We start from the raw sequence: 9,224 nt of genomic DNA, 5'->3' as shown, positions 1-9,224 counted from the left end.
CGGGACACGCTGGGACTGGAGAACCTGCATGACTTGAAAGAATCTGAATGTGTTCACAGACACCAGCAAACGCTGAGTCTTCCGAATTAACAAATTGATTTTAAAAGCTTATTAGTAATTATTTTGTCGCTTATGTCTTTAGAGAAGCAGTGTCGGGCTTGCTGTTATGTATTGCTTACTGTGTGGTGGTTGTGCTGCTCTGGAAAGTACCAGGTAGGTGGCACAGCACTGTTCTAATGTGGCTGCACTATCAGCAGCGCCAAGCTACGCTGGCAATCTCTCTGTCCACTGCTTTCTCCGTAATGTGACGTAGGACATCCCTATATCCTATAGCATCGCTCTGTTAAAACTTGCACCTGGAGCATTACCCCAAAGGCTGTGAGGTCTACAAATACTGATCTGGCACCCCCAGGTTTCTAAGGAGTCATAGATCTGTTTCCTAATTGGTAAAATCTGCCTCATGCTGACCAAGCTTCTTTTCTTGCAGAGTGAGATCAAGCAAGTTCCAGATTTCAAGCAAAGATTGCAAACAAAGAGAAGCAGGGACCAAAATGTTCTCTATTGCTTTTACTTACTATTATTACCATTCCTCGTTTTAAGCATCTGAAAAGCTGTTTATATCATTGCCCATGTGCCAAAAATCTTAAATAGCTGCTTGATTGTCTTGTGAGCAAATGGAGGCCTTCACACTTAGTTCTCTAATTGCTCTCTCCTCCCTCATTCCCAGCAGGTTAAGCTGTGTATGAATAAAATACACAAATGCGTAACACAAAAATGCTTTGGAGAAGGTTGTGTTTAGTAAAGCAAATGGCCTGACTTTAAGTAATGGGCTATTTGTACTGCAGGAGGCCTGTGAAGCCCCACCGGGTGAGATATTTTCATGGATCTATAAAAGAAAAGTTTGTTTTGGAAGAAGCCGGGGAACACCTTGTGTCCTCCTGGTGTTACAGCCTAGAAGTGGAATTTGACTGTGAAATCCCTCTTTTGTCTGAAGTCAATGAGCTCAGATAAGGGCCAGACTGTAACTTTCTTTGGTCTTCCAAAACTTTCCTGTAGTTATTTCCTTGCTTAATTTCTCCAAAGACTATATTGACACTTACAAATAAGATTAACTCCTGGCTTCTGCTGGTTGCTGGTAGAGCTGAGAATTGCGTTTACTGCCTTAAGGTGCTGTGGTGGTCCTACTTTATGAATGATCACGTTTACTGTGTTTGGACAGGTGAGTGCCGTTCACTGTATGAGGAAAAGTGTGGTAAGAATACAGTAAGAAGGCAGATGTTGGCTTAAGTAAATGAAGATTCACCTTCTATCTGTAGGAAGAAAAGCTGGAAATGTTTTTAGAGATCTTTTAAAGAAAAACTTGATCCTGCAAAAGGCAGCTGGAGTCCAACATAGAAAGTCAGTGGGAATTTTTCAGAGGGGGGAGTGTCCAGCTGGACAGTAAACTTCCAACCTGCTCTCTGGGTTTGAGAACTTACTGTGTCTACGGTATGTGTTTTCTCACTGGCTACATGCTTTTAAATGCTGTGGTGGAAGAAGTGGATTTGAAGTGAACATATGAGATGTTCATGGTCTTGTGTAATTCTTGGTATGTTGACAGAGCAGTAATGAAAGGCTGTTTCAGCTGACCAGTTGGAATATAGATAGAGAATATGCATGTGGTAAGGAGATCTGCATTCAATTACCGTCCTACCACAGACTGGCTGCAGACAAGACAATTATTCAGTGCCTCAGTTCCCTAATTCTAAAACAATGATATTCCTTTGTCTGACTTGTCTACTTAGAGGATTTGCTCCTTAGGGCACTGAATGTCTCTTACCATGTTTTTTGTTTTTTGGGTTTTTTTTTGTTTTAGCAGTTAATACAAAGCAGGTCTGATTATCTGGGTGCTACTGGAATTCTGATGGTCCTAATCAGAAGTGTTTAATTACTCATTTGTTATCTCTGGGTTTCATTTTTGTTGTCTTTATCTAATCTTGGCAAAAATGCTTCATTCTTGGATAACAACATTGCATGGTACTTTTGGAAAACTGTCTCACATGATGTCTTTATTTCTCTTTAATTCCATTCCATCAAAATTCAAGAATGTCAGCAATAGTAGTCCAAATTCCCATCCTAGACCATGCAGACATTTTTTTTTTCTTAGACTAAAAAATTTTGTTATAAACAAACACATACGATTACCACTGCAGGGTTGTTTCATTGCCAGTTAGCCCCCTGTGCATAAAGATAGGTTGATGCTTTCAGATTAAATCTGAGATGCCAGAATGTCACTACCCTAGATGAATTTTAATGCAGTCTCTTGTGCATGTGTGTTATTCACATTAAAAATATCACTTTGGCACAGAAGCCTCTTGGGCTGACTTGAAAATGTTTGACCAGATAACAAGGAGACGTAACAGTCACTGGAAGCATTTCCAACTTGGGATATTTAATTAGACCTTATGACTGAAAATTCTTATGATCATCAGAAGATCAACATTCCAACATATTCCTGGTTATGTTTATTAAATATTCCCTTTTTTGGTCCTAAGTGTGAATGTTTGGAAAAATGTTAAGTTAATACAACCCACTTGACTTCACTGGCACATTTTACAAAAGGAGGAGGAAAAAATGTGGAAGCCACTGAAAACTAAAGGGTTCTTGCTTTGGAGAAAAACAAAGTTCAGGCCAATGCTACAGACTGGCTGGAAGCCTTCCACAGTTTTAAAAGAAAAAGACCCTGTTGAAAACTCTTTTCTCAAAACTCCTTTGCTTCCTTTGCATAAAAGAGGAACCAAGCACACTTAACACTGTGCAAAACACATTTCTTTCAGAGAAGCCAGCTTTATCTTCAAGTCCCAGCTAGTTAATCTGCTCAAACTCATTTTTAACTTATAGTCTCAGAAATTTGACACACCACAGGGACTTAAAATTTTTAGTCTAGATGGAATTTGCTGACAATAACTCTCAGCTAGGGCGCTGATATAGCAGGATTGGTTTCTCTCATTATGTTTGGTAAGAATAAATGCTTTCCTCTCTCACGGAAAAAGAAGGAAGAGCACAAGTAAAGAATTAATTTCCTTTCTCCCTAGGTCTGTAAACTGTACTAGCTACATCTGTATGGTATCTTCAGATGCGTGTGCCATACACAAATGATGTGCAAATACAGTTGTTTTGGAAGTACTGGGGAAATCCTGCATGAAGCATTCCCCTCCCCTCCACTAGTTGCATGTTTTTACCTGCTCGGCAATAGAGATCTAGATATAAATCCAGAAGCCTAAGCATGTCTACATTGTAATTAGGGCTGGCTTCCAAAATGTAGATGGTGAACTATTTCTGTGGAACTCCTGCTGTGGGTGGCTGGCAATCCCAAATGTGCACTGGAGCATGGTCAGGCACATGTTGCATTTCCAGGTAACTCTAACGTCCTTTTGCTTTTCCATTGTTTGAGTATTGGTTGATAACCGCAACTGAATTTCCTGGCAAAATTTTTTAATAACAAATGTTATGTTATGCTCCTGTAACTGTTGAAGTTACCTAATCTGATCTTTGTCAAATAACAACTTTATTGCCATGAATTAGGCAACCTTCAAATATACATTTTCAATTTATTATCTTTACTTCTTCAGGGTAACAAATTTGTGATATATGAGACTTACCAGCAGTTGTTTCTATCACACTGTTTTATGTTTCATTCCTAAGGGTTAAATTATTTGCATGGCACTCTTAAGCTTCATATTAAAAAAAGAAAGAAAAAGAAAAGAAAAAAAGGAGAAGAAAAAAGCAAGAATATTGTGTGTCACTGTAATCATGATGTTGCCATGTAGCCATTACCAGTGCTTATTTCTTAGGCTAGAAATTGAGATTAGAGACTGAAGGTTGTAATAAAAGTAAATTATACTCTGCAGAAAGCTTGGCTGGTCTCTGTACAGAATGGGAACAGGCACTAACTACATATGTAATGGAAGCTCTCTAGTTCTCAGCTATTACTTGAGCAGAACATAAGTGTGCTCTGTAGAAATGGTTAATAAGCATATTTGTTGATTTTTTCCCAGTCTCTGATATATCTCACACACAATTTTCACATTTCACAATTTCAAATTTCACAAAAACCACACCCAGTCAATTTGAAATTAGTTCTGCTAAAGTGAGAACTTCAGGACAAAAAGCTGTGTCTTCCCCATATGTGCAGGTACTCTCTGTTTCCATTGCATGAAGAAAAGGACAAAGCTAACTGCATGGTGCAGAGTGGCGATACTGTCTTTCTGTTGATTGTCTTTATAATGTTCCATTCATTGATGGTCAATGTAGCCTCAGTCAGTACCTGTTTATCAATGCCTTTTTGTGGAACACAGAGAAACGATTCCCTTTATCCATCACTTGACTCACATGAAAAACAATAGTACTCTTCTGATGGATTTCATTCAGCAACAGTCAGAAATAGTTAATGTTTTTGATGCTTTAATTTGTGAAAGTGGAAGTTCTCTGCCACCAGTGGCTTTAGAAAAATGATGGTGCAGAATTTTTGCAGTCTAACCAAATATTTGGTCTGCTAGTCTGAACAGACTGTTGGTTTGAAACACAAGTTGCACGTTTCAGCTGCTATTACAATCAGTGAAATTGCTAGTGTTTCCTTGTTTATGCTGCTAGCTTATACATTATTCCAACCTCTAAATACAAGAGGATAAAACAGCTGCTGAGTTTCTAAATCTGTAATTTCCCCAACAGCCAAATGCTTACAGCCCTGTCTTCTTTTTCCAACAAACCTAAAAGTGTAAAGACTCGGATACTGGCACATGTTACCAGATAGGCATAAACTGCCTATCTGGTCTTTTGCTGACACATCTAATTAATTTTTCTTGCTCCTGAGCTGAGTGAACTAATGCTGGCCTACACATTGCATGCCAGTGTTAGTACTACATTGTGTCTGACCTCTTGGCTTCCTCCCTCTTTAAGTACTCAATCTCTATTTGCAGCATGAAACTCACAGGCTTCTCAACGCTTTCTATGTTCCTGGTCAGCAAAGACACAAGCAGGATGGGGGATGATAATTTAGTCTGCCTGCAGATTTGGGAAGATATTACAGTGGCTCACTTTTAGAAGATTATCTTCTAATCTCAAGAGGCTAGAAACAGCATTGCTTTTTTAAAATCAGTGCTTACATTCTGCAAAAACAGGCGCTCACATGCTAGAAAGAGGAAAAAAAAAAAAAAAAAAAAAAAGGATTAGCTCTGGGAAATGGATGAATGCATTCCTTCCCAACAAAGTTACTTCCTAAGCATCTGATTCTCTAGTTTCCTTACTTAAAAAGGGGTCATACCAAGAACAAGCCCTGTACTTAAGCAATTTCAGAAGCAGAAGTTTAAGTGTGAAAGACGTGCATGTAAAAGTGCAGTTGTGTTTGGGCACCTTCTGAACTTTATCCTGAAAGGAGCCTAAAAGATTTTACAGCAAAAGGAGAGGTTATCTTTACTCCCTTTATGCAGCTCTGCTCCTTGTACTCCTAATCACCCGATAATCATCTGAACCCTTCAGCTTCAGTAACTCACTTTTCCAAACACTTCAGCTGGGTAACTTCATCCTTCATTTGTTTCCTGTGCCGTGTCCTACAGAAGCTACTATATAAGCTCTCTGAGGGTTGTGCTGGTTACAGTCTATGGCTTGTAAGCAACAAAAATCTAAATGTAGGTCAAGATGAGTTGAAATCTTTTAAACACAGCCAGCCGCTGTTTCTTAAACACGTCCCTGGAGCAGCTGTGTGAAGGATGTTTACAATTAAAAGAACACCCCCTCAAGCAGCCAGTTAAGAATGCATAGGATTATCCAAGCCAGCAGCATTCATTAAATGTCATATCTGAATATTAATTATCTTGTGCTTGATTTGATTTAGGATCAGCATCTAAAGAAGTGACACTATTGACTTTCAGCATCCTAGAGGGGTCTTAGGACAAAGGTCCAACTAGATCAGCAGTCCTAGCAAGGATTCAGGAGAACCTGTAACTGGACACAAAGTGTTATGTCATACAGGCTTCTACTAGGATGGGAGATTCCTCACTTTGGTTTTGGTGGTTGTTTGCTGGTTTTTTTTTTTTTCTTCTTGATAGGACTTGTGCAATAAAATAAAAAAAAAACCAGGAAGAAAAGAGAGAAAAATATGTGAGCTTTGTGGAGAATGAGTCAATCCCTTGAAACCCAGCAGGGGCACCACCGTCTGCTCTCCTTATGTAGCTCAGTGGCTTTCATCCTAATTCCAGTGTCTCCTACTCCTCCCTCTCAGCTGAAGGCAGATGTGCGTTCACTGGCAACACTGGGCCTTGTTCTTTGTGAGTGTTTAAGGCCTGAGCAATCATTTTAAATTGAAAGCAGAGCCAGTGATGCTATTACAAGATTGTCTAGAGCAGCAGTTCCCTGGTAAGACATGAGAATTTTTACAAGAAAGGAGTTTCATGAAGGCTAGGCTAGATATCAGCAAAGAAAATATAATCATGATGCAGAGCAGCAGCTTCTTGGAATGAACACTTAAAAATGTTGAAAAGAAAACTCTTTCCCAAAAGGTGTTGCCAATACAGACTTTGGTCAGCCATGGCATGGGAAGGTCAAAGCTATCTCGTGCCGGGGTCTGTGTGGCTATCTTAGAGTTTCATGTTCTTTCCATATTCTAATGCCAAATAAACTTGTATCTGCAGAAAGAAAAATGTTCACATAGCAAGCACCTTTCTTTTAACAGCTCATATACCAGTGGGTATGTAGCTGTTGGACTCTGTGCACATGCACTGCCATTTGAAATCAACTATAGACAGAGAGGCATGCACTTCAGCCAAGTCAAGGATTGTATGTCCATTTGTTTTGGACTAAAGGGAAACATCTTTACAGTCCAGAATATACCCCCACCATGCATTGAGAAGGAAAAATCCTAGGAGTAACAGCCTGGCTGCATGTAATTAGCATAGTATATATGTACAGCTGAATGCTGATGCTATGAATGGTGTTACATGGTTTACAGATTACCTGTGAACTGGCTAGTAATTGTCTTTAAAATGTGTGTGTGCCAACTCCTAGGTTTACTTTATTTTATAGATATTCTTAAAATTTCCTTGACACTCCACTGTGACTTCACAGAACAGAAAATCTGAAGAGGAAGGTTCAACAGAGCCAGTGAGAACTGAGGCATTCAGAACATCTGAAAATTAAGTCACTTTTCTTTAGGACTCTTGTTTCAGTGATTCAGGGTTGGTTTGTTTGTTTGTTTGTTTTAAAAAAAGGTCTCTAGCTTTTTTTTCCAAAGTCCCAGAGCCTTTAAAACAGGAAAAGCATTTTATGCTCCTAGCTACCTAGCTAAGGGTCAGTCTAAGGGAATTAAGAGTAAGAAAAGTATCATTACCAGCAGAAAACTTCTTGAAGAGGCAGCAGCAATTTCTCCTAGTTCACTCACTTTGTACTGCATCTGGAAGTTAAAGAGGCAAAAGGGATAGCTATAACTCTTCTTGGGCTCATACTGGTAACTGCTCAGTAACACAAACTATGTACGGGGAAAAGCCAGCATCTTGCACCGCCTCCTACTTGGGCTGCAGGACACATCCTCTGTCAATGGCTGAAAAATTCACCTTGGAATCAAAATGAAAAACATTGAGGTCTCTGCAAATATAAAATTTCTGACATTGCCACAGCAAAGTACAGAGAAATAATTAGAGCCTGGACTGTGGTTTGCTCCTTCACCCCTAGAGCTATTTTAGAGCCTGGTGAGGAGGCAAGTTCTCTGCACTTGTGCTTTCCCTTTTCTGTAGTAGTTCAGAACCACATTTTAAGATACCTAGCAGTAATGTGATCACAGCACAGAAGTATGCAAGATGACATGAAGGAAAGCCTTTATCCATGGAACCTGGGCTTTTGGTGTGTCTATCCCCATGTGTGTTTATGATCCATCTATAAATCCATTTCAGACAAAGTCAGTTGATTGTTTTCGTTAAATGTGTAAATAAAAATTTGTAAAAGTACTAGTGTGTAAAGGCTTGAAGTTTGCAATGTACATGGGTTTCCCTACACCCCCCTCCCCCTCTTTCAGGGTCCCTAGTTCCATGTTATAGAACAGCAGTTCTAAGGCCTTAGTATTGAAGAGGAGTCAGTTTGTCCCCATCTCTCGTCTGCTCTTCCTTCTACACTACTTTAGCACTTAACATAATTAACTGTAAATGGGTTATTAAACTAAATCCCCTGCCCCAGATTTGGATGTCCCTAGGCAGACATGCCAGTGCAGCAGCCCTAGCCAGGCTCTGGGGGTGGGGGGAAGGTATGGGGCCGCCCCAAGTCCCCTGTGTGCCTGAGAGAGTGCCACTGTCCCATTGGTGGGTCGGGATAGTGGCTGGCAGGGGCTGCAGCTCCATCCAGACCCCTACACTCTCCATGCATATCACACTCCTGTAAACACACCCCTTAGGCAGCGCATCCAAGTCCCATACCGACCTTCGCATACACCCTCTACTGCACTTCCCCCATATGCAAACCATACGCCCGCCCCAGAAAAGATACATACAACTCATACATATTTTACGCACATCCCATGCAAGCCCATAAACACATCCCTGCGTGCTTCCCCATGCGTGCACCCCATACGGTCCCCATACACACAGAGTGTACAATCCCCATAGGCACCTTATACAGCTGCCACATCCCTAGACAGCTCTCTGTGTACATCTCATACAGCACCCATATGCACCCCTGCGCACTCCGCTCCCCGCGGGCAGGCAGGCGGGCAGGCAGGCGGGCAGGCAGGCGGGCAGGCAGGCGGGCAGGCGCTCCGCAGGTGCGGGGCTGGGCTGGGCTGGGCTGGGCTGGGCTGCCCGGCCCCTCCCCGCCGCCGCCGCTCACTGTGCAGGGCCCGGGGCTCCCCCCGGCCCCGCGGCCGCTGCCTAATAAGGCTCCGCGGCGGCCGGCAGCCCGCGCTGGCGGCGCAGGGCAGGAGTTAAGGCAGCCGCACCGGCCGCAGTGAGTATCGCCGCCGGGCACCGCTTCCCCCGCGGGCTGCCCGCTTCCCCCTCCCGCAGCGCTCGGGGCAGCGGCGGCCGGCCCGGCCGAGCGGCAGGTGGGCTGCGGCCGGAGGCGCCGGGCCGGGGCTGGGGGGGGCGCGGTGGCTGCGGCGGCGCTGCCCGGACCCGCCGGGCCGTCCCTGCCGGCTGCGCCCCGGGACGCGGAGGGAAGCCCGAGGGGCGGGCACCGGCGGGGGGTACCGGGGCATCCTCCGGAGG

Source organism: Falco cherrug, chromosome 8, assembly GCF_023634085.1.
Source record: "Falco cherrug isolate bFalChe1 chromosome 8, bFalChe1.pri, whole genome shotgun sequence".
Taxonomy (NCBI): domain Eukaryota; kingdom Metazoa; phylum Chordata; class Aves; order Falconiformes; family Falconidae; genus Falco; species Falco cherrug.
Note: the sequence above shows the minus strand (reverse complement) of the source record.